Source organism: Misgurnus anguillicaudatus, chromosome 18, assembly GCF_027580225.2.
Source record: "Misgurnus anguillicaudatus chromosome 18, ASM2758022v2, whole genome shotgun sequence".
NCBI lineage: Eukaryota > Metazoa > Chordata > Actinopteri > Cypriniformes > Cobitidae > Misgurnus > Misgurnus anguillicaudatus.
The window spans coordinates 2,467,501-2,492,500 of NC_073354.2; the positions used below are offsets into that span (position 1 = coordinate 2,467,501).

At 40.1% G+C, this 25,000-nt stretch overlaps 13 non-coding genes across 13 annotated transcripts; all 13 read left to right on the forward strand.

Annotated features, from left to right (window-relative positions):
- The first annotated feature begins 1,039 nt into the window (after window positions 1–1,039).
- LOC141350741 (5S ribosomal RNA) lies at window positions 1,040–1,158 on the forward strand. The gene has a single exon (XR_012358875.1). It is a non-coding gene; the product is annotated as a 5S ribosomal RNA (ribosomal RNA).
- Window positions 1,159–2,907: 1,749 nt separating this feature from the next.
- Window positions 2,908–3,026, forward strand: LOC141350742 (5S ribosomal RNA). Its single transcript, XR_012358876.1, has one exon. It is a non-coding gene; the product is annotated as a 5S ribosomal RNA (ribosomal RNA).
- A 1,765-nt stretch (window positions 3,027–4,791) lies between these two features.
- On the forward strand, window positions 4,792–4,910 carry LOC141350743 (5S ribosomal RNA). The gene has a single exon (XR_012358877.1). It is a non-coding gene; the product is annotated as a 5S ribosomal RNA (ribosomal RNA).
- A 1,745-nt stretch (window positions 4,911–6,655) lies between these two features.
- LOC141350744 (5S ribosomal RNA) lies at window positions 6,656–6,774 on the forward strand. Its single transcript, XR_012358878.1, has one exon. It is a non-coding gene; the product is annotated as a 5S ribosomal RNA (ribosomal RNA).
- A 1,781-nt stretch (window positions 6,775–8,555) lies between these two features.
- LOC141350746 (5S ribosomal RNA) lies at window positions 8,556–8,674 on the forward strand. Its single transcript, XR_012358880.1, has one exon. It is a non-coding gene; the product is annotated as a 5S ribosomal RNA (ribosomal RNA).
- Window positions 8,675–10,431: 1,757 nt separating this feature from the next.
- LOC141350747 (5S ribosomal RNA) lies at window positions 10,432–10,550 on the forward strand. Its single transcript, XR_012358881.1, has one exon. It is a non-coding gene; the product is annotated as a 5S ribosomal RNA (ribosomal RNA).
- Window positions 10,551–12,326: 1,776 nt separating this feature from the next.
- LOC141350748 (5S ribosomal RNA) lies at window positions 12,327–12,445 on the forward strand. Its single transcript, XR_012358882.1, has one exon. It is a non-coding gene; the product is annotated as a 5S ribosomal RNA (ribosomal RNA).
- A 1,789-nt stretch (window positions 12,446–14,234) lies between these two features.
- On the forward strand, window positions 14,235–14,353 carry LOC141350749 (5S ribosomal RNA). Its single transcript, XR_012358883.1, has one exon. It is a non-coding gene; the product is annotated as a 5S ribosomal RNA (ribosomal RNA).
- Window positions 14,354–16,134: 1,781 nt separating this feature from the next.
- Window positions 16,135–16,253, forward strand: LOC141350750 (5S ribosomal RNA). Its single transcript, XR_012358884.1, has one exon. It is a non-coding gene; the product is annotated as a 5S ribosomal RNA (ribosomal RNA).
- A 1,765-nt stretch (window positions 16,254–18,018) lies between these two features.
- LOC141350751 (5S ribosomal RNA) lies at window positions 18,019–18,137 on the forward strand. Its single transcript, XR_012358885.1, has one exon. It is a non-coding gene; the product is annotated as a 5S ribosomal RNA (ribosomal RNA).
- Window positions 18,138–19,918: 1,781 nt separating this feature from the next.
- LOC141350752 (5S ribosomal RNA) lies at window positions 19,919–20,037 on the forward strand. The gene has a single exon (XR_012358886.1). It is a non-coding gene; the product is annotated as a 5S ribosomal RNA (ribosomal RNA).
- Window positions 20,038–21,782: 1,745 nt separating this feature from the next.
- On the forward strand, window positions 21,783–21,901 carry LOC141350753 (5S ribosomal RNA). Its single transcript, XR_012358887.1, has one exon. It is a non-coding gene; the product is annotated as a 5S ribosomal RNA (ribosomal RNA).
- A 1,757-nt stretch (window positions 21,902–23,658) lies between these two features.
- LOC141350754 (5S ribosomal RNA) lies at window positions 23,659–23,777 on the forward strand. The gene has a single exon (XR_012358888.1). It is a non-coding gene; the product is annotated as a 5S ribosomal RNA (ribosomal RNA).
- The last annotated feature ends 1,223 nt before the right edge of the window (window positions 23,778–25,000 follow it).

The following is a 25,000-nucleotide window of genomic DNA, read 5'->3' on the forward strand; positions in this document are numbered from 1 at the left end:
TATTTATTTTTAGTAATTTAATTTATTTTCTATTTAATTATTTATTGATATTTATTGTTACGTTCCTGTGTGAGTTTTGCGTGTTTCTGTCTCTTTCCAGCGAACGGTACCTGCATTCGTCTCAAATCCGTTCATTGGCTGTTTCTGGGGAATCCCGATGACGTCATTCATACCTATACCAATCCCGTTACACGGAATTATGCGAAGCCCATCGCCGTCCCGTTCGCCAGCTTTTTTTGTTTTGTTTTTTGCTGAAATAATGTACCCCATTTTGTTCTGTCGTTCAAACAGTCTCAGTACATTATTGTTTGTGTTTTTTAAAGCTTCGGAACGCCTATTTGTTCTCCCCTGTCCTCTTGTTTGTTACTTTCTCCCCTCGGATGTCTTGTTTGTTTGTTCGTTGGGAGAGCCGGACAGGTATGGATGTCACGTGACGTAGGCTACACTATGCCTTCACGTGGAATTTATAGCTGCCAAATAGAGCGTGTGCCACCCGCTGTACGTTTTGTGATTTTGTTAGCCGGAGTAGGTTAGTTAGGGCGTTGCTGACGCTGAAGATTTATCTATAATTGTTTTCTTTTGTAGATGGAGAGCTTACGTATAGCTAGAGTGTGTACTGGTATTTTCTTGGCGTTTTATGTGGCACGGCTCTTGTCCCTTCTCCCCTCACAACTGTGCACGTGTTCGCTTTCTATGAATAAATATTGTTCCCACTACCCCTTTCACTGGACTTAAGCCCTGCAACTGTATTTGTGTATAATAAACCACTTGGCATCGTAGACGTCTGTTGCGTCCGGGTCTTCTTTGTCCATAACACATACTCCTCCGGACAAAACATTAATAAAACATGCCTGTCATTGCCCTGCTTCCCTGGGTCGTAACTTTTATTTAATGTAGTTTTAATGTTTTACTTTACGTTTATTTATTTATTTATTTAATTAATTAATTAATTAATTAATTAATCTATGTATTTAAATATCTTTTAGTTTTTATACACGTATGGGCATTGTTTAAGAGGCTCGTTTTGACAGCGTCTCTCGCTTACGGCCATACCACCCTGAGCACGCCCGATCTCGTCCGATCTCGGAAGCTAAGCAGGGTCGGGCCTGGTTAGTACTTGGATGGGAGACCGCCTGGGAATACCAGGTGCTGTAAGCTTTTGTCTTTGTCACTTTTCTCCTTTTTACTTCGTTCGCCGCATTTGCTTTCCGGATTCTGCATTGGTTTGTCTTTTCTCCGTCTGTGCGCCAGTCAGAGGATCCGCTCAGTCTCGTCTTTACCCCCCTCCTCCGGCAGGGGGCGGTCAGAGGCTTCCTTTTGGGCTTTTTGCTCAGTGCCCACAGCAGCACGGGGCAGAGGAGCGGTCATTAACAGAGCGCTGCCTGTGTTGCAGGGGATTTGACGCCATTCACGTGTAAGAACGAGCGTATGTGCTGCATGGTCTGTTCTTTCAAGGGCAAAAGTTAGTTAATTTAACCCACCCCCATTCGTTTGCTCCTCTGTAAAGGACAGCGGCTGGGTTAACGAGACACTGCATAAATCATAAGCAGTTGTTAACACCATTACAACGTGCACTCTTTACAAAGCTGTCAAATATTTTTGCGTATCTGTTATTATCACTATTTAGCAAAGACTTTTCATTTTCTATGAATGAATGCTGTGACTAAAAGCTGGCATGGTTTTTATCTATCTATCTATCTATCTATCTATCTATCTATCTATCTATCTATCTATCTATCTATCTATCTATCTATCTATCTATCTATAAACATTTATTCAGTTTTTTACTTGATACATTTATTTATTTATTTATTTATGTATTTATTTGATTTACACAATCATTTATTATTAATTCATTTATTTCTATTTATTAAATTGTCGATTTATTTATTTTTAGTAATTTAATTTATTTTCTATTTAATTATTTATTGATATTTATTGTTACGTTCCTGTGTGAGTTTTGCGTGTTTCTGTCTCTTTCCAGCGATCCGTACCTGCATTCTTCTCAAATCCGTTCATTGGCTGTTTCTGGGGAATCCCGATGACGTCATTCATACATATACCAATCCCGTTACACGGAATTATGCGAAGCCCATCGCCGTCCCGTTCGCCAGCTTTTTTTTTTTTGCTGAAATATATTTGTTCTGTCGTTCATACAGTCTCAGTACATTATTGTTTGTGTTTTTTAAAGCTTCGGAACGCCTATTTGTTCTCCCCTGTCCTCTTGTTTGTTACTTTCTCCCCTCGGATGTCTTGTTTGTTTGTTCGTTGGGAGAGCCGGACAGGTATGGATGTCACGTGACGTAGGCTACACTATGCCTTCACGTGGAATTTATAGCTGCCAAATAGAGCGTGTGCCACCCGCTGTACGTTTTGTGATTTTGTTAGCCGGAGTAGGTTAGTTAGGGCGTTGCTGACGCTGAAGATTTATCTATAATTGTTTTCTTTTGTAGATGGAGAGCTTACGTATAGCTAGAGTGTGTACTGGTATTTTCTTGGCGTTTTATGTGGCACGGCTCTTGTCCCTTCTCCCCTCACAACTGTGCACGTGTTCGCTTTCTATGAATAAATATTGTTCCCACTACCCCTTTCACTGGACTTAAGCCCTGCAACTGTATTTGTGTATAATAAACCACTTGGCATCGTAGACGTCTGTTGCGTCCGGGTCTTCTTTGTCCATAACACATACTCCTCCGGACAAAACATTAATAAAACATGCCTGTCATTGCCCTGCTTCCCTGAGTCGTAACTTTTATTTAATGTAGTTTTAATGTTTTACTTTACGTTTATTTATTTATTTATTTAATTAATTAATTAATTAATTAATTAATCTATGTATTTAAATATCTTTTAGTTTTTATACACGTATGGGCATTGTTTAAGAGGCTCGTTTTGACAGCGTCTCTCGCTTACGGCCATACCACCCTGAGCACGCCCGATCTCGTCCGATCTCGGAAGCTAAGCAGGGTCGGGCCTGGTTAGTACTTGGATGGGAGACCGCCTGGGAATACCAGGTGCTGTAAGCTTTTGTCTTTGTCACTTTTCTCCTTTTTACTTCGTTCGCCGCATTTGCTTTCCGGATTCTGCATTGGTTTGTCTTTTCTCCGTCTGTGCGCCAGTCAGAGGATCCGCTCAGTCTCGTCTTTACCCCCCTCCTCCGGCAGGGGGCGGTCAGAGGCTTCCTTTTGGGCTTTTTGCTCAGTGCCCACAGCAGCACGGGGCAGAGGAGCGGTCATTAACAGAGCGCTGCCTGTGTTGCAGGGGATTTGACGCCATTCACGTGTAAGAACGAGCGTATGTGCTGCATGGTCTGTTCTTTCAAGGGCAAAAGTTAGTTAATTTAACCCACCCCCATTCGTTTGCTCCTCTGTAAAGGACAGCGGCTGGGTTAACGAGACACTGCATAAATCATAAGCAGTTGTTAACACCATTACAACGTGCACTCTTTACAAAGCTGTCAAATATTTTTGCGTATCTGTTATTATCACTATTTAGCAAAGACTTTTCATTTTCTATGAATGAATGCTGTGACTAAAAGCTGGCATGGTTTTTATCTATCTATCTATCTATCTATCTATCTATCTATCTATCTATCTATCTATCTATCTATCTATCTATCTATCTATCTATCTATAAACATTTATTCAGTTTTTTACTTGATACATTTATTTATTTATTTATTTATGTATTTATTTGATTTACACAATCATTTATTATTAATTCATTTATTTCTATTTATTAAATTGTCGATTTATTTATTTTTAGTAATTTAATTTATTTTCTATTTAATTATTTATTGATATTTATTGTTACGTTCCTGTGTGAGTTTTGCGTGTTTCTGTCTCTTTCCAGCGATCCGTACCTGCATTCTTCTCAAATCCGTTCATTGGCTGTTTCTGGGGAATCCCGATGACGTCATTCATACATATACCAATCCCGTTACACGGAATTATGCGAAGCCCATCGCCGTCCCGTTCGCCAGCTTTTTTTGTTTTGTTTTTTGCTGAAATAATGTACCCCATTTTGTTCTGTCGTTCATACAGTCTCAGTACATTATTGTTTGTGTTTTTTAAAGCTTCGGAACGCCTATTTGTTCTCCCCTGTCCTCTTGTTTGTTACTTTCTCCCCTCGGATGTCTTGTTTGTTTGTTCGTTGGGAGAGCCGGACAGGTATGGATGTCACGTGACGTAGGCTACACTATGCCTTCACGTGGAATTTATAGCTGCCAAATAGAGCGTGTGCCACCCGCTGTACGTTTTGTGATTTTGTTAGCCGGAGTAGGTTAGTTAGGGCGTTGCTGACGCTGAAGATTTATCTATAATTGTTTTCTTTTGTAGATGGAGAGCTTACGTATAGCTAGAGTGTGTACTGGTATTTTCTTGGCGTTTTATGTGGCACGGCTCTTGTCCCTTCTCCCCTCACAACTGTGCACGTGTTCGCTTTCTATGAATAAATATTGTTCCCACTACCCCTTTCACTGGACTTAAGCCCTGCAACTGTATTTGTGTATAATAAACCACTTGGCATCGTAGACGTCTGTTGCGTCCGGGTCTTCTTTGTCCATAACACATACTCCTCCGGACAAAACATTAATAAAACATGCCTGTCATTGCCCTGCTTCCCTGAGTCGTAACTTTTATTTAATGTAGTTTTAATGTTTTACTTTACGTTTATTTATTTATTTATTTAATTAATTAATTAATTAATTAATTAATCTATGTATTTAAATATCTTTTAGTTTTTATACACGTATGGGCATTGTTTAAGAGGCTCGTTTTGACAGCGTCTCTCGCTTACGGCCATACCACCCTGAGCACGCCCGATCTCGTCCGATCTCGGAAGCTAAGCAGGGTCGGGCCTGGTTAGTACTTGGATGGGAGACCGCCTGGGAATACCAGGTGCTGTAAGCTTTTGTCTTTGTCACTTTTCTCCTTTTTACTTCGTTCGCCGCATTTGCTTTCCGGATTCTGCATTGGTTTGTCTTTTCTCCGTCTGTGCGCCAGTCAGAGGATCCGCTCAGTCTCGTCTTTACCCCCCTCCTCCGGCAGGGGGCGGTCAGAGGCTTCCTTTTGGGCTTTTTGCTCAGTGCCCACAGCAGCACGGGGCAGAGGAGCGGTCATTAACAGAGCGCTGCCTGTGTTGCAGGGGATTTGACGCCATTCACGTGTAAGAACGAGCGTATGTGCTGCATGGTCTGTTCTTTCAAGGGCAAAAGTTAGTTAATTTAACCCACCCCCATTCGTTTGCTCCTCTGTAAAGGACAGCGGCTGGGTTAACGAGACACTGCATAAATCATAAGCAGTTGTTAACACCATTACAACGTGCACTCTTTACAAAGCTGTCAAATATTTTTGCGTATCTGTTATTATCACTATTTAGCAAAGACTTTTCATTTTCTATGAATGAATGCTGTGACTAAAAGCTGGCATGGTTTTTATCTATCTATCTATCTATCTATCTATCTATCTATCTATCTATCTATCTATCTATCTATCTATAAACATTTATTCAGTTTTTTACTTGATACATTTATTTATTTATTTATTTATGTATTTATTTGATTTACACAATCATTTATTATTAATTCATTTATTTCTATTTATTAAATTGTCGATTTATTTATTTTTAGTAATTTAATTTATTTTCTATTTAATTATTTATTGATATTTATTGTTACGTTCCTGTGTGAGTTTTGCGTGTTTCTGTCTCTTTCCAGCGATCCGTACCTGCATTCTTCTCAAATCCGTTCATTGGCTGTTTCTGGGGAATCCCGATGACGTCATTCATACATATACCAATCCCGTTACACGGAATTATGCGAAGCCCATCGCCGTCCCGTTCGCCAGCTTTTTTTGTTTTGTTTTTTGCTGAAATAATGTACCCCATTTTGTTCTGTCGTTCATACAGTCTCAGTACATTATTGTTTGTGTTTTTTAAAGCTTCGGAACGCCTATTTGTTCTCCCCTGTCCTCTTGTTTGTTACTTTCTCCCCTCGGATGTCTTGTTTGTTTGTTCGTTGGGAGAGCCGGACAGGTATGGATGTCACGTGACGTAGGCTACACTATGCCTTCACGTGGAATTTATAGCTGCCAAATAGAGCGTGTGCCACCCGCTGTACGTTTTGTGATTTTGTTAGCCGGAGTAGGTTAGTTAGGGCGTTGCTGACGCTGAAGATTTATCTATAATTGTTTTCTTTTGTAGATGGAGAGCTTACGTATAGCTAGAGTGTGTACTGGTATTTTCTTGGCGTTTTATGTGGCACGGCTCTTGTCCCTTCTCCCCTCACAACTGTGCACGTGTTCGCTTTCTATGAATAAATATTGTTCCCACTACCCCTTTCACTGGACTTAAGCCCTGCAACTGTATTTGTGTATAATAAACCACTTGGCATCGTAGACGTCTGTTGCGTCCGGGTCTTCTTTGTCCATAACACATACTCCTCCGGACAAAACATTAATAAAACATGCCTGTCATTGCCCTGCTTCCCTGAGTCGTAACTTTTATTTAATGTAGTTTTAATGTTTTACTTTACGTTTATTTATTTATTTATTTAATTAATTAATTAATTAATTAATTAATCTATGTATTTAAATATCTTTTAGTTTTTATACACGTATGGGCATTGTTTAAGAGGCTCGTTTTGACAGCGTCTCTCGCTTACGGCCATACCACCCTGAGCACGCCCGATCTCGTCCGATCTCGGAAGCTAAGCAGGGTCGGGCCTGGTTAGTACTTGGATGGGAGACCGCCTGGGAATACCAGGTGCTGTAAGCTTTTGTCTTTGTCACTTTTCTCCTTTTTACTTCGTTCGCCGCATTTGCTTTCCGGATTCTGCATTGGTTTGTCTTTTCTCCGTCTGTGCGCCAGTCAGAGGATCCGCTCAGTCTCGTCTTTACCCCCCTCCTCCGGCAGGGGGCGGTCAGAGGCTTCCTTTTGGGCTTTTTGCTCAGTGCCCACAGCAGCACGGGGCAGAGGAGCGGTCATTAACAGAGCGCTGCCTGTGTTGCAGGGGATTTGACGCCATTCACGTGTAAGAACGAGCGTATGTGCTGCATGGTCTGTTCTTTCAAGGGCAAAAGTTAGTTAATTTAACCCACCCCCATTCGTTTGCTCCTCTGTAAAGGACAGCGGCTGGGTTAACGAGACACTGCATAAATCATAAGCAGTTGTTAACACCATTACAACGTGCACTCTTTACAAAGCTGTCAAATATTTTTGCGTATCTGTTATTATCACTATTTAGCAAAGACTTTTCATTTTCTATGAATGAATGCTGTGACTAAAAGCTGGCATGGTTTTTATCTATCTATCTATCTATCTATCTATCTATCTATCTATCTATCTATCTATCTATCTATCTATCTATCTATCTATCTATCTATCTATCTATCTATCTATAAACATTTATTCAGTTTTTTACTTGATACATTTATTTATTTATTTATTTATGTATTTATTTGATTTACACAATCATTTATTATTAATTCATTTATTTCTATTTATTAAATTGTCGATTTATTTATTTTTAGTAATTTAATTTATTTTCTATTTAATTATTTATTGATATTTATTGTTACGTTCCTGTGTGAGTTTTGCGTGTTTCTGTCTCTTTCCAGCGATCCGTACCTGCATTCTTCTCAAATCCGTTCATTGGCTGTTTCTGGGGAATCCCGATGACGTCATTCATACATATACCAATCCCGTTACACGGAATTATGCGAAGCCCATCGCCGTCCCGTTCGCCAGCTTTTTTTGTTTTGTTTTTTGCTGAAATAATGTACCCCATTTTGTTCTGTCGTTCATACAGTCTCAGTACATTATTGTTTGTGTTTTTTAAAGCTTCGGAACGCCTATTTGTTCTCCCCTGTCCTCTTGTTTGTTACTTTCTCCCCTCGGATGTCTTGTTTGTTTGTTCGTTGGGAGAGCCGGACAGGTATGGATGTCACGTGACGTAGGCTACACTATGCCTTCACGTGGAATTTATAGCTGCCAAATAGAGCGTGTGCCACCCGCTGTACGTTTTGTGATTTTGTTAGCCGGAGTAGGTTAGTTAGGGCGTTGCTGACGCTGAAGATTTATCTATAATTGTTTTCTTTTGTAGATGGAGAGCTTACGTATAGCTAGAGTGTGTACTGGTATTTTCTTGGCGTTTTATGTGGCACGGCTCTTGTCCCTTCTCCCCTCACAACTGTGCACGTGTTCGCTTTCTATGAATAAATATTGTTCCCACTACCCCTTTCACTGGACTTAAGCCCTGCAACTGTATTTGTGTATAATAAACCACTTGGCATCGTAGACGTCTGTTGCGTCCGGGTCTTCTTTGTCCATAACACATACTCCTCCGGACAAAACATTAATAAAACATGCCTGTCATTGCCCTGCTTCCCTGAGTCGTAACTTTTATTTAATGTAGTTTTAATGTTTTACTTTACGTTTATTTATTTATTTATTTAATTAATTAATTAATTAATTAATTAATCTATGTATTTAAATATCTTTTAGTTTTTATACACGTATGGGCATTGTTTAAGAGGCTCGTTTTGACAGCGTCTCTCGCTTACGGCCATACCACCCTGAGCACGCCCGATCTCGTCCGATCTCGGAAGCTAAGCAGGGTCGGGCCTGGTTAGTACTTGGATGGGAGACCGCCTGGGAATACCAGGTGCTGTAAGCTTTTGTCTTTGTCACTTTTCTCCTTTTTACTTCGTTCGACGCATTTTCTTTCCGGATTCTGCATTGGTTTGTCTTTTCTCCGTCTGTGCTCCAGTCAGAGGATCCGCTCAGTCTCGTCTTTACCCCCCTCCGCCGGCAGGGGGCGGTCAGAGGCTTCATTTTGGGCTTTTTGCTCAGTGCCCACAGCAGCACGGGGCAGAGGAGCGGTCATTAACAGAGCGCTGCCTGTGTTGCAGGGGATTTGACGCCATTCACGTGTAAGAACGAGCGTATGTGCTGCATGGTCTGTTCTTTCAAGGGCAAAAGTTAGTTAATTTAACCCACCCCCATTCGTTTGCTCCTCTGTAAAGGACAGCGGCTGGGTTAACGAGACACTGCATAAATCATAAGCAGTTGTTAACACCATTACAACGTGCACTCTTTACAAAGCTGTCAAATATTTTTGCGTATCTGTTATTATCACTATTTAGCAAAGACTTTTCATTTTCTATGAATGAATGCTGTGACTAAAAGCTGGCATGGTTTTTATCTATCTATCTATCTATCTATCTATCTATCTATCTATCTATCTATCTATCTATCTATCTATCTATCTATCTATAAACATTTATTCAGTTTTTTACTTGATACATTTATTTATTTATTTATTTATGTATTTATTTGATTTACACAATCATTTATTATTAATTCATTTATTTCTATTTATTAAATTGTCGATTTATTTATTTTTAGTAATTTAATTTATTTTCTATTTAATTATTTATTGATATTTATTGTTACGTTCCTGTGTGAGTTTTGCGTGTTTCTGTCTCTTTCCAGCGATCCGTACCTGCATTCTTCTCAAATCCGTTCATTGGCTGTTTCTGGGGAATCCCGATGACGTCATTCATACATATACCAATCCCGTTACACGGAATTATGCGAAGCCCATCGCCGTCCCGTTCGCCAGCTTTTTTTGTTTTGTTTTTTGCTGAAATAATGTACCCCATTTTGTTCTGTCGTTCATACAGTCTCAGTACATTATTGTTTGTGTTTTTTAAAGCTTCGGAACGCCTATTTGTTCTCCCCTGTCCTCTTGTTTGTTACTTTCTCCCCTCGGATGTCTTGTTTGTTTGTTCGTTGGGAGAGCCGGACAGGTATGGATGTCACGTGACGTAGGCTACACTATGCCTTCACGTGGAATTTATAGCTGCCAAATAGAGCGTGTGCCACCCGCTGTACGTTTTGTGATTTTGTTAGCCGGAGTAGGTTAGTTAGGGCGTTGCTGACGCTGAAGATTTATCTATAATTGTTTTCTTTTGTAGATGGAGAGCTTACGTATAGCTAGAGTGTGTACTGGTATTTTCTTGGCGTTTTATGTGGCACGGCTCTTGTCCCTTCTCCCCTCACAACTGTGCACGTGTTCGCTTTCTATGAATAAATATTGTTCCCACTACCCCTTTCACTGGACTTAAGCCCTGCAACTGTATTTGTGTATAATAAACCACTTGGCATCGTAGACGTCTGTTGCGTCCGGGTCTTCTTTGTCCATAACACATACTCCTCCGGACAAAACATTAATAAAACATGCCTGTCATTGCCCTGCTTCCCTGAGTCGTAACTTTTATTTAATGTAGTTTTAATGTTTTACTTTACGTTTATTTATTTATTTATTTAATTAATTAATTAATTAATTAATTAATCTATGTATTTAAATATCTTTTAGTTTTTATACACGTATGGGCATTGTTTAAGAGGCTCGTTTTGACAGCGTCTCTCGCTTACGGCCATACCACCCTGAGCACGCCCGATCTCGTCCGATCTCGGAAGCTAAGCAGGGTCGGGCCTGGTTAGTACTTGGATGGGAGACCGCCTGGGAATACCAGGTGCTGTAAGCTTTTGTCTTTGTCACTTTTCTCCTTTTTACTTCGTTCGCCGCATTTGCTTTCCGGATTCTGCATTGGTTTGTCTTTTCTCCGTCTGTGCGCCAGTCAGAGGATCCGCTCAGTCTCGTCTTTACCCCCCTCCTCCGGCAGGGGGCGGTCAGAGGCTTCCTTTTGGGCTTTTTGCTCAGTGCCCACAGCAGCACGGGGCAGAGGAGCGGTCATTAACAGAGCGCTGCCTGTGTTGCAGGGGATTTGACGCCATTCACGTGTAAGAACGAGCGTATGTGCTGCATGGTCTGTTCTTTCAAGGGCAAAAGTTAGTTAATTTAACCCACCCCCATTCGTTTGCTCCTCTGTAAAGGACAGCGGCTGGGTTAACGAGACACTGCATAAATCATAAGCAGTTGTTAACACCATTACAACGTGCACTCTTTACAAAGCTGTCAAATATTTTTGCGTATCTGTTATTATCACTATTTAGCAAAGACTTTTCATTTTCTATGAATGAATGCTGTGACTAAAAGCTGGCATGGTTTTATCTATCTATCTATCTATCTATCTATCTATCTATCTATCTATCTATCTATCTATCTATCTATCTATCTATCTATCTATCTATCTATCTATCTATAAACATTTATTCAGTTTTTTACTTGATACATTTATTTATTTATTTATTTATGTATTTATTTGATTTACACAATCATTTATTATTAATTCATTTATTTCTATTTATTAAATTGTCGATTTATTTATTTTTAGTAATTTAATTTATTTTCTATTTAATTATTTATTGATATTTATTGTTACGTTCCTGTGTGAGTTTTGCGTGTTTCTGTCTCTTTCCAGCGATCCGTACCTGCATTCTTCTCAAATCCGTTCATTGGCTGTTTCTGGGGAATCCCGATGACGTCATTCATACATATACCAATCCCGTTACACGGAATTATGCGAAGCCCATCGCCGTCCCGTTCGCCAGCTTTTTTTGTTTTGTTTTTTGCTGAAATAATGTACCCCATTTTGTTCTGTCGTTCATACAGTCTCAGTACATTATTGTTTGTGTTTTTTAAAGCTTCGGAACGCCTATTTGTTCTCCCCTGTCCTCTTGTTTGTTACTTTCTCCCCTCGGATGTCTTGTTTGTTTGTTCGTTGGGAGAGCCGGACAGGTATGGATGTCACGTGACGTAGGCTACACTATGCCTTCACGTGGAATTTATAGCTGCCAAATAGAGCGTGTGCCACCCGCTGTACGTTTTGTGATTTTGTTAGCCGGAGTAGGTTAGTTAGGGCGTTGCTGACGCTGAAGATTTATCTATAATTGTTTTCTTTTGTAGATGGAGAGCTTACGTATAGCTAGAGTGTGTACTGGTATTTTCTTGGCGTTTTATGTGGCACGGCTCTTGTCCCTTCTCCCCTCACAACTGTGCACGTGTTCGCTTTCTATGAATAAATATTGTTCCCACTACCCCTTTCACTGGACTTAAGCCCTGCAACTGTATTTGTGTATAATAAACCACTTGGCATCGTAGACGTCTGTTGCGTCCGGGTCTTCTTTGTCCATAACACATACTCCTCCGGACAAAACATTAATAAAACATGCCTGTCATTGCCCTGCTTCCCTGAGTCGTAACTTTTATTTAATGTAGTTTTAATGTTTTACTTTACGTTTATTTATTTATTTATTTAATTAATTAATTAATTAATTAATTAATCTATGTATTTAAATATCTTTTAGTTTTTATACACGTATGGGCATTGTTTAAGAGGCTCGTTTTGACAGCGTCTCTCGCTTACGGCCATACCACCCTGAGCACGCCCGATCTCGTCCGATCTCGGAAGCTAAGCAGGGTCGGGCCTGGTTAGTACTTGGATGGGAGACCGCCTGGGAATACCAGGTGCTGTAAGCTTTTGTCTTTGTCACTTTTCTCCTTTTTACTTCGTTCGCCGCATTTGCTTTCCGGATTCTGCATTGGTTTGTCTTTTCTCCGTCTGTGCGCCAGTCAGAGGATCCGCTCAGTCTCGTCTTTACCCCCCTCCTCCGGCAGGGGGCGGTCAGAGGCTTCCTTTTGGGCTTTTTGCTCAGTGCCCACAGCAGCACGGGGCAGAGGAGCGGTCATTAACAGAGCGCTGCCTGTGTTGCAGGGGATTTGACGCCATTCACGTGTAAGAACGAGCGTATGTGCTGCATGGTCTGTTCTTTCAAGGGCAAAAGTTAGTTAATTTAACCCACCCCCATTCGTTTGCTCCTCTGTAAAGGACAGCGGCTGGGTTAACGAGACACTGCATAAATCATAAGCAGTTGTTAACACCATTACAACGTGCACTCTTTACAAAGCTGTCAAATATTTTTGCGTATCTGTTATTATCACTATTTAGCAAAGACTTTTCATTTTCTATGAATGAATGCTGTGACTAAAAGCTGGCATGGTTTTTATCTATCTATCTATCTATCTATCTATCTATCTATCTATCTATCTATCTATCTATCTATCTATCTATCTATCTATCTATCTATCTATCTATCTATCTATCTATCTATAAACATTTATTCAGTTTTTTACTTGATACATTTATTTATTTATTTATTTATGTATTTATTTGATTTACACAATCATTTATTATTAATTCATTTATTTCTATTTATTAAATTGTCGATTTATTTATTTTTAGTAATTTAATTTATTTTCTATTTAATTATTTATTGATATTTATTGTTACGTTCCTGTGTGAGTTTTGCGTGTTTCTGTCTCTTTCCAGCGATCCGTACCTGCATTCTTCTCAAATCCGTTCATTGGCTGTTTCTGGGGAATCCCGATGACGTCATTCATACATATACCAATCCCGTTACACGGAATTATGCGAAGCCCATCGCCGTCCCGTTCGCCAGCTTTTTTTGTTTTGTTTTTTGCTGAAATAATGTACCCCATTTTGTTCTGTCGTTCATACAGTCTCAGTACATTATTGTTTGTGTTTTTTAAAGCTTCGGAACGCCTATTTGTTCTCCCCTGTCCTCTTGTTTGTTACTTTCTCCCCTCGGATGTCTTGTTTGTTTGTTCGTTGGGAGAGCCGGACAGGTATGGATGTCACGTGACGTAGGCTACACTGTGCCTTCACGTGGAATTTATAGCTGCCAAATAGAGCGTGTGCCACCCGCTGTACGTTTTGTGATTTTGTTAGCCGGAGTAGGCTAGTTAGGGCGATGCTGACGCTGAAGATTTATCTATAATTGTTTTCTTTTGTAGATGGAGAGCTTACGTATAGCTAGAGTGTGTCCTGGTATTTTCTTGGCTTTTTATGTGGCACGGCTCTTGTCCCTTCTCCCCTCACAACTGTGCACGTGTTCGCTTTCTATGAATAAATATTGTTCCCACTACCCCTTTCACTGGACTTAAGCCCTGCAACTGTATTTGTGTATAATAAACCACTTGGCATCGTAGACGTCTGTTGCGTCCGGGTCTTCTTTGTCCATAACACATACTCCTCCGGACAAAACATTAATAAAACATGCCTGTCATTGCCCTGCTTCCCTGAGTCGTAACTTTTATTTAATGTAGTTTTAATGTTTTACTTTACGTTTATTTATTTATTTATTTAATTAATTAATTAATTAATTAATTAATCTATGTATTTAAATATCTTTTAGTTTTTATACACGTATGGGCATTGTTTAAGAGGCTCGTTTTGACAGCGTCTCTCGCTTACGGCCATACCACCCTGAGCACGCCCGATCTCGTCCGATCTCGGAAGCTAAGCAGGGTCGGGCCTGGTTAGTACTTGGATGGGAGACCGCCTGGGAATACCAGGTGCTGTAAGCTTTTGTCTTTGTCACTTTTCTCCTTTTTACTTCGTTCGCCGCATTTGCTTTCCGGATTCTGCATTGGTTTGTCTTTTCTCCGTCTGTGCGCCAGTCAGAGGATCCGCTCAGTCTCGTCTTTACCCCCCTCCTCCGGCAGGGGGCGGTCAGAGGCTTCCTTTTGGGCTTTTTGCTCAGTGCCCACAGCAGCACGGGGCAGAGGAGCGGTCATTAACAGAGCGCTGCCTGTGTTGCAGGGGATTTGACGCCATTCACGTGTAAGAACGAGCGTATGTGCTGCATGGTCTGTTCTTTCAAGGGCAAAAGTTAGTTAATTTAACCCACCCCCATTCGTTTGCTCCTCTGTAAAGGACAGCGGCTGGGTTAACGAGACACTGCATAAATCATAAGCAGTTGTTAACACCATTACAACGTGCACTCTTTACAAAGCTGTCAAATATTTTTGCGTATCTGTTATTATCACTATTTAGCAAAGACTTTTCATTTTCTATGAATGAATGCTGTGACTAAAAGCTGGCATGGTTTTTATCTATCTATCTATCTATCTATCTATCTATCTATCTATCTATCTATCTATCTATCTATCTATCTATCTATCTATCTATCTATCTATCTATCTATCTATAAACATTTATTCAGTTTTTTACTTGATACATTTATTTATTTATTTATTTATGTATTTATTTGATTTACACAATCATTTATTATTAATTCATTTATTTCTATTTATTAAATTGTCGATTTATTTATTTTTAGTAATTTAATTTATTTTCTATTTAATTATTTATTGATATTTATTGTTACGTTCCTGTGTGAGTTTTGCGTGTTTCTGTCTCTTTCCAGCGATCCGTACCTGCATTCTTCTCAAATCCGTTCATTGGCTGTTTCTGGGGAATCCCGATGACGTCATTCATACATATACCAATCCCGTTACACGGAATTATGCGAAGCCCATCGCCGTCCCGTTCGCCAGCTTTTTTTGTTTTGTTTTTTGCTGAAATAATGTACCCCATTTTGTTCTGTCGTTCATACAGTCTCAGTACATTATTGTTTGTGTTTTTTAAAGCTTCGGAACGCCTATTTGTTCTCCCCTGTCCTCTTGTTTGTTACTTTCTCCCCTCGGATGTCTTGTTTGTTTGTTCGTTGGGAGAGCCGGACAGGTATGGATGTCACGTGACGTAGGCTACACTATGCCTTCACGTGGAATTTATAGCTGCCAAATAGAGCGTGTGCCACCCGCTGTACGTTTTGTGATTTTGTTAGCCGGAGTAGGTTAGTTAGGGCGTTGCTGACGCTGAAGATTTATCTATAATTGTTTTCTTTTGTAGATGGAGAGCTTACGTATAGCTAGAGTGTGTACTGGTATTTTCTTGGCGTTTTATGTGGCACGGCTCTTGTCCCTTCTCCCCTCACAACTGTGCACGTGTTCGCTTTCTATGAATAAATATTGTTCCCACTACCCCTTTCACTGGACTTAAGCCCTGCAACTGTATTTGTGTATAATAAACCACTTGGCATCGTAGACGTCTGTTGCGTCCGGGTCTTCTTTGTCCATAACACATACTCCTCCGGACAAAACATTAATAAAACATGCCTGTCATTGCCCTGCTTCCCTGAGTCGTAACTTTTATTTAATGTAGTTTTAATGTTTTACTTTACGTTTATTTATTTATTTATTTAATTAATTAATTAATTAATTAATTAATCTATGTATTTAAATATCTTTTAGTTTTTATACACGTATGGGCATTGTTTAAGAGGCTCGTTTTGACAGCGTCTCTCGCTTACGGCCATACCACCCTGAGCACGCCCGATCTCGTCCGATCTCGGAAGCTAAGCAGGGTCGGGCCTGGTTAGTACTTGGATGGGAGACCGCCTGGGAATACCAGGTGCTGTAAGCTTTTGTCTTTGTCACTTTTCTCCTTTTTACTTCGTTCGCCGCATTTGCTTTCCGGATTCTGCATTGGTTTGTCTTTTCTCCGTCTGTGCGCCAGTCAGAGGATCCGCTCAGTCTCGTCTTTACCCCCCTCCTCCGGCAGGGGGCGGTCAGAGGCTTCCTTTTGGGCTTTTTGCTCAGTGCCCACAGCAGCACGGGGCAGAGGAGCGGTCATTAACAGAGCGCTGCCTGTGTTGCAGGGGATTTGACGCCATTCACGTGTAAGAACGAGCGTATGTGCTGCATGGTCTGTTCTTTCAAGGGCAAAAGTTAGTTAATTTAACCCACCCCCATTCGTTTGCTCCTCTGTAAAGGACAGCGGCTGGGTTAACGAGACACTGCATAAATCATAAGCAGTTGTTAACACCATTACAACGTGCACTCTTTACAAAGCTGTCAAATATTTTTGCGTATCTGTTATTATCACTATTTAGCAAAGACTTTTCATTTTCTATGAATGAATGCTGTGACTAAAAGCTGGCATGGTTTTTATCTATCTATCTATCTATCTATCTATCTATCTATCTATCTATCTATCTATCTATCTATCTATCTATCTATCTATCTATCTATAAACATTTATTCAGTTTTTTACTTGATACATTTATTTATTTATTTATTTATGTATTTATTTGATTTACACAATCATTTATTATTAATTCATTTATTTCTATTTATTAAATTGTCGATTTATTTATTTTTAGTAATTTAATTTATTTTCTATTTAATTATTTATTGATATTTATTGTTACGTTCCTGTGTGAGTTTTGCGTGTTTCTGTCTCTTTCCAGCGATCCGTACCTGCATTCTTCTCAAATCCGTTCATTGGCTGTTTCTGGGGAATCCCGATGACGTCATTCATACATATACCAATCCCGTTACACGGAATTATGCGAAGCCCATCGCCGTCCCGTTCGCCAGCTTTTTTTGTTTTGTTTTTTGCTGAAATAATGTACCCCATTTTGTTCTGTCGTTCATACAGTCTCAGTACATTATTGTTTGTGTTTTTTAAAGCTTCGGAACGCCTATTTGTTCTCCCCTGTCCTCTTGTTTGTTACTTTCTCCCCTCGGATGTCTTGTTTGTTTGTTCGTTGGGAGAGCCGGACAGGTATGGATGTCACGTGACGTAGGCTACACTATGCCTTCACGTGGAATTTATAGCTGCCAAATAGAGCGTGTGCCACCCGCTGTACGTTTTGTGATTTTGTTAGCCGGAGTAGGTTAGTTAGGGCGTTGCTGACGCTGAAGATTTATCTATAATTGTTTTCTTTTGTAGATGGAGAGCTTACGTATAGCTAGAGTGTGTACTGGTATTTTCTTGGCGTTTTATGTGGCACGGCTCTTGTCCCTTCTCCCCTCACAACTGTGCACGTGTTCGCTTTCTATGAATAAATATTGTTCCCACTACCCCTTTCACTGGACTTAAGCCCTGCAACTGTATTTGTGTATAATAAACCACTTGGCATCGTAGACGTCTGTTGCGTCCGGGTCTTCTTTGTCCATAACACATACTCCTCCGGACAAAACATTAATAAAACATGCCTGTCATTGCCCTGCTTCCCTGAGTCGTAACTTTTATTTAATGTAGTTTTAATGTTTTACTTTACGTTTATTTATTTATTTATTTAATTAATTAATTAATTAATTAATTAATCTATGTATTTAAATATCTTTTAGTTTTTATACACGTATGGGCATTGTTTAAGAGGCTCGTTTTGACAGCGTCTCTCGCTTACGGCCATACCACCCTGAGCACGCCCGATCTCGTCCGATCTCGGAAGCTAAGCAGGGTCGGGCCTGGTTAGTACTTGGATGGGAGACCGCCTGGGAATACCAGGTGCTGTAAGCTTTTGTCTTTGTCACTTTTCTCCTTTTTACTTCGTTCGCCGCATTTGCTTTCCGGATTCTGCATTGGTTTGTCTTTTCTCCGTCTGTGCGCCAGTCAGAGGATCCGCTCAGTCTCGTCTTTACCCCCCTCCTCCGGCAGGGGGCGGTCAGAGGCTTCCTTTTGGGCTTTTTGCTCAGTGCCCACAGCAGCACGGGGCAGAGGAGCGGTCATTAACAGAGCGCTGCCTGTGTTGCAGGGGATTTGACGCCATTCACGTGTAAGAACGAGCGTATGTGCTGCATGGTCTGTTCTTTCAAGGGCAAAAGTTAGTTAATTTAACCCACCCCCATTCGTTTGCTCCTCTGTAAAGGACAGCGGCTGGGTTAACGAGACACTGCATAAATCATAAGCAGTTGTTAACACCATTACAACGTGCACTCTTTACAAAGCTGTCAAATATTTTTGCGTATCTGTTATTATCACTATTTAGCAAAGACTTTTCATTTTCTATGAATGAATGCTGTGACTAAAAGCTGGCATGGTTTTTATCTATCTATCTATCTATCTATCTATCTATCTATCTATCTATCTATCTATCTATCTATCTATCTATCTATCTATCTATCTATCTATCTATCTATCTATAAACATTTATTCAGTTTTTTACTTGATACATTTATTTATTTATTTATTTATGTATTTATTTGATTTACACAATCATTTATTATTAATTCATTTATTTCTATTTATTAAATTGTCGATTTATTTATTTTTAGTAATTTAATTTATTTTCTATTTAATTATTTATTGATATTTATTGTTACGTTCCTGTGTGAGTTTTGCGTGTTTCTGTCTCTTTCCAGCGATCCGTACCTGCATTCTTCTCAAATCCGTTCATTGGCTGTTTCTGGGGAATCCCGATGACGTCATTCATACATATACCAATCCCGTTACACGGAATTATGCGAAGCCCATCGCCGTCCCGTTCGCCAGCTTTTTTTGTTTTGTTTTTTGCTGAAATAATGTACCCCATTTTGTTCTGTCGTTCATACAGTCTCAGTACATTATTGTTTGTGTTTTTTAAAGCTTCGGAACGCCTATTTGTTCTCCCCTGTCCTCTTGTTTGTTACTTTCTCCCCTCGGATGTCTTGTTTGTTTGTTCGTTGGGAGAGCCGGACAGGTATGGATGTCACGTGACGTAGGCTACACTATGCCTTCACGTGGAATTTATAGCTGCCAAATAGAGCGTGTGCCACCCGCTGTACGTTTTGTGATTTTGTTAGCCGGAGTAGGTTAGTTAGGGCGTTGCTGACGCTGAAGATTTATCTATAATTGTTTTCTTTTGTAGATGGAGAGCTTACGTATAGCTAGAGTGTGTACTGGTATTTTCTTGGCGTTTTATGTGGCACGGCTCTTGTCCCTTCTCCCCTCACAACTGTGCACGTGTTCGCTTTCTATGAATAAATATTGTTCCCACTACCCCTTTCACTGGACTTAAGCCCTGCAACTGTATTTGTGTATAATAAACCACTTGGCATCGTAGACGTCTGTTGCGTCCGGGTCTTCTTTGTCCATAACACATACTCCTCCGGACAAAACATTAATAAAACATGCCTGTCATTGCCCTGCTTCCCTGAGTCGTAACTTTTATTTAATGTAGTTTTAATGTTTTACTTTACGTTTATTTATTTATTTATTTAATTAATTAATTAATTAATTAATTAATCTATGTATTTAAATATCTTTTAGTTTTTATACACGTATGGGCATTGTTTAAGAGGCTCGTTTTGACAGCGTCTCTCGCTTACGGCCATACCACCCTGAGCACGCCCGATCTCGTCCGATCTCGGAAGCTAAGCAGGGTCGGGCCTGGTTAGTACTTGGATGGGAGACCGCCTGGGAATACCAGGTGCTGTAAGCTTTTGTCTTTGTCACTTTTCTCCTTTTTACTTCGTTCGCCGCATTTGCTTTCCGGATTCTGCATTGGTTTGTCTTTTCTCCGTCTGTGCGCCAGTCAGAGGATCCGCTCAGTCTCGTCTTTACCCCCCTCCTCCGGCAGGGGGCGGTCAGAGGCTTCCTTTTGGGCTTTTTGCTCAGTGCCCACAGCAGCACGGGGCAGAGGAGCGGTCATTAACAGAGCGCTGCCTGTGTTGCAGGGGATTTGACGCCATTCACGTGTAAGAACGAGCGTATGTGCTGCATGGTCTGTTCTTTCAAGGGCAAAAGTTAGTTAATTTAACCCACCCCCATTCGTTTGCTCCTCTGTAAAGGACAGCGGCTGGGTTAACGAGACACTGCATAAATCATAAGCAGTTGTTAACACCATTACAACGTGCACTCTTTACAAAGCTGTCAAATATTTTTGCGTATCTGTTATTATCACTATTTAGCAAAGACTTTTCATTTTCTATGAATGAATGCTGTGACTAAAAGCTGGCATGGTTTTTATCTATCTATCTATCTATCTATCTATCTATCTATCTATCTATCTATCTATCTATCTATCTATCTATAAACATTTATTCAGTTTTTTACTTGATACATTTATTTATTTATTTATTTATGTATTTATTTGATTTACACAATCATTTATTATTAATTCATTTATTTCTATTTATTAAATTGTCGATTTATTTATTTTTAGTAATTTAATTTATTTTCTATTTAATTATTTATTGATATTTATTGTTACGTTCCTGTGTGAGTTTTGCGTGTTTCTGTCTCTTTCCAGCGATCCGTACCTGCATTCTTCTCAAATCCGTTCATTGGCTGTTTCTGGGGAATCCCGATGACGTCATTCATACATATACCAATCCCGTTACACGGAATTATGCGAAGCCCATCGCCGTCCCGTTCGCCAGCTTTTTTTGTTTTGTTTTTTGCTGAAATAATGTACCCCATTTTGTTCTGTCGTTCATACAGTCTCAGTACATTATTGTTTGTGTTTTTTAAAGCTTCGGAACGCCTATTTGTTCTCCCCTGTCCTCTTGTTTGTTACTTTCTCCCCTCGGATGTCTTGTTTGTTTGTTCGTTGGGAGAGCCGGACAGGTATGGATGTCACGTGACGTAGGCTACACTATGCCTTCACGTGGAATTTATAGCTGCCAAATAGAGCGTGTGCCACCCGCTGTACGTTTTGTGATTTTGTTAGCCGGAGTAGGTTAGTTAGGGCGTTGCTGACGCTGAAGATTTATCTATAATTGTTTTCTTTTGTAGATGGAGAGCTTACGTATAGCTAGAGTGTGTACTGGTATTTTCTTGGCGTTTTATGTGGCACGGCTCTTGTCCCTTCTCCCCTCACAACTGTGCACGTGTTCGCTTTCTATGAATAAATATTGTTCCCACTACCCCTTTCACTGGACTTAAGCCCTGCAACTGTATTTGTGTATAATAAACCACTTGGCATCGTAGACGTCTGTTGCGTCCGGGTCTTCTTTGTCCATAACACATACTCCTCCGGACAAAACATTAATAAAACATGCCTGTCATTGCCCTGCTTCCCTGAGTCGTAACTTTTATTTAATGTAGTTTTAATGTTTTACTTTACGTTTATTTATTTATTTAATTAATTAATTAATTAATTAATTAATCTATGTATTTAAATATCTTTTAGTTTTTATACACGTATGGGCATTGTTTAAGAGGCTCGTTTTGACAGCGTCTCTCGCTTACGGCCATACCACCCTGAGCACGCCCGATCTCGTCCGATCTCGGAAGCTAAGCAGGGTCGGGCCTGGTTAGTACTTGGATGGGAGACCGCCTGGGAATACCAGGTGCTGTAAGCTTTTGTCTTTGTCACTTTTCTCCTTTTTACTTCGTTCGCCGCATTTGCTTTCCGGATTCTGCATTGGTTTGTCTTTTCTCCGTCTGTGCGCCAGTCAGAGGATCCGCTCAGTCTCGTCTTTACCCCCCTCCTCCGGCAGGGGGCGGTCAGAGGCTTCCTTTTGGGCTTTTTGCTCAGTGCCCACAGCAGCACGGGGCAGAGGAGCGGTCATTAACAGAGCGCTGCCTGTGTTGCAGGGGATTTGACGCCATTCACGTGTAAGAACGAGCGTATGTGCTGCATGGTCTGTTCTTTCAAGGGCAAAAGTTAGTTAATTTAACCCACCCCCATTCGTTTGCTCCTCTGTAAAGGACAGCGGCTGGGTTAACGAGACACTGCATAAATCATAAGCAGTTGTTAACACCATTACAACGTGCACTCTTTACAAAGCTGTCAAATATTTTTGCGTATCTGTTATTATCACTATTTAGCAAAGACTTTTCATTTTCTATGAATGAATGCTGTGACTAAAAGCTGGCATGGTTTTTATCTATCTATCTATCTATCTATCTATCTATCTATCTATCTATCTATCTATCTATCTATCTATCTATCTATCTATAAACATTTATTCAGTTTTTTACTTGATACATTTATTTATTTATTTATTTATGTATTTATTTGATTTACACAATCATTTATTATTAATTCATTTATTTCTATTTATTAAATTGTCGATTTATTTATTTTTAGTAATTTAATTTATTTTCTATTTAATTATTTATTGATATTTATTGTTACGTTCCTGTGTGAGTTTTGCGTGTTTCTGTCTCTTTCCAGCGATCCGTACCTGCATTCTTCTCAAATCCGTTCATTGGCTGTTTCTGGGGAATCCCGATGACGTCATTCATACATATACCAATCCCGTTACACGGAATTATGCGAAGCCCATCGCCGTCCCGTTCGCCAGCTTTTTTTGTTTTGTTTTTTGCTGAAATAATGTACCCCATTTTGTTCTGTCGTTCATACAGTCTCAGTACATTATTGTTTGTGTTTTTTAAAGCTTCGGAACGCCTATTTGTTCTCCCCTGTCCTCTTGTTTGTTACTTTCTCCCCTCGGATGTCTTGTTTGTTTGTTCGTTGGGAGAGCCGGACAGGTATGGATGTCACGTGACGTAGGCTACACTATGCCTTCACGTGGAATTTATAGCTGCCAAATAGAGCGTGTGCCACCCGCTGTACGTTTTGTGATTTTGTTAGCCGGAGTAGGTTAGTTAGGGCGTTGCTGACGCTGAAGATTTATCTATAATTGTTTTCTTTTGTAGATGGAGAGCTTACGTATAGCTAGAGTGTGTACTGGTATTTTCTTGGCGTTTTATGTGGCACGGCTCTTGTCCCTTCTCCCCTCACAACTGTGCACGTGTTCGCTTTCTATGAATAAATATTGTTCCCACTACCCCTTTCACTGGACTTAAGCCCTGCAACTGTATTTGTGTATAATAAACCACTTGGCATCGTAGACGTCTGTTGCGTCCGGGTCTTCTTTGTCCATAACACATACTCCTCCGGACAAAACATTAATAAAACATGCCTGTCATTGCCCTGCTTCCCTGAGTCGTAACTTTTATTTAATGTAGTTTTAATGTTTTACTTTACGTTTATTTATTTATTTATTTAATTAATTAATTAATTAATTAATTAATCTATGTATTTAAATATCTTTTAGTTTTTATACACGTATGGGCATTGTTTAAGAGGCTCGTTTTGACAGCGTCTCTCGCTTACGGCCATACCACCCTGAGCACGCCCGATCTCGTCCGATCTCGGAAGCTAAGCAGGGTCGGGCCTGGTTAGTACTTGGATGGGAGACCGCCTGGGAATACCAGGTGCTGTAAGCTTTTGTCTTTGTCACTTTTCTCCTTTTTACTTCGTTCGCCGCATTTGCTTTCCGGATTCTGCATTGGTTTGTCTTTTCTCCGTCTGTGCGCCAGTCAGAGGATCCGCTCAGTCTCGTCTTTACCCCCCCCCCCCTCCGGCAGGGGGCGGTCAGAGGCTTCAGTTTGGGCTTTTTGCTCAGTGCCCACAGCAGCACGGGGCAGAGGAGCGGTCATTAACAGTGCGCTGCCTGTGTTGCAGGGGATTTGACGCCATTCACGTGTAAGAACGAGCGTATGTGCTGCATGGTCTGTTCTTTCAAGGGCAAAAGTTAGTTAATTTAACCCACCCCCATTCGTTTGCTCCTCTGTAAAGGACAGCGGCTGGGTTAACGAGACACTGCATAAATCATAAGCAGTTGTTAACACCATTACAACGTGCACTCTTTACAAAGCTGTCAAATATTTTTGCGTATCTGTTATTATCACTATTTAGCAAAGACTTTTCATTTTCTATGAATGAATGCTGTGACTAAAAGCTGGCATGGTTTTTATCTATCTATCTATCTATCTATCTATCTATCTATCTATCTATCTATCTATCTATCTATCTATCTATAAACATTTATTCAGTTTTTTACTTGATACATTTATTTATTTATTTATTTATGTATTTATTTGATTTACACAATCATTTATTATTAATTCATTTATTTCTATTTATTAAATTGTCGATTTATTTATTTTTAGTAATTTAATTTATTTTCTATTTAATTATTTATTGATATTTATTGTTACGTTCCTGTGTGAGTTTTGCGTGTTTCTGTCTCTTTCCAGCGATCCGTACCTGCATTCTTCTCAAATCCGTTCATTGGCTGTTTCTGGGGAATCCCGATGACGTCATTCATACATATACCAATCCCGTTACACGGAATTATGCGAAGCCCATCGCCGTCCCGTTCGCCAGCTTTTTTTGTTTTGTTTTTTGCTGAAATAATGTACCCCATTTTGTTCTGTCGTTCATACAGTCTCAGTACATTATTGTTTGTGTTTTTTAAAGCTTCGGAACGCCTATTTGTTCTCCCCTGTCCTCTTGTTTGTTACTTTCTCCCCTCGGATGTCTTGTTTGTTTGTTCGTTGGGAGAGCCGGACAGGTATGGATGTCACGTGACGTAGGCTACACTATGCCTTCACGTGGAATTTATAGCTGCCAAATAGAGCGTGTGCCACCCGCTGTACGTTTTGTG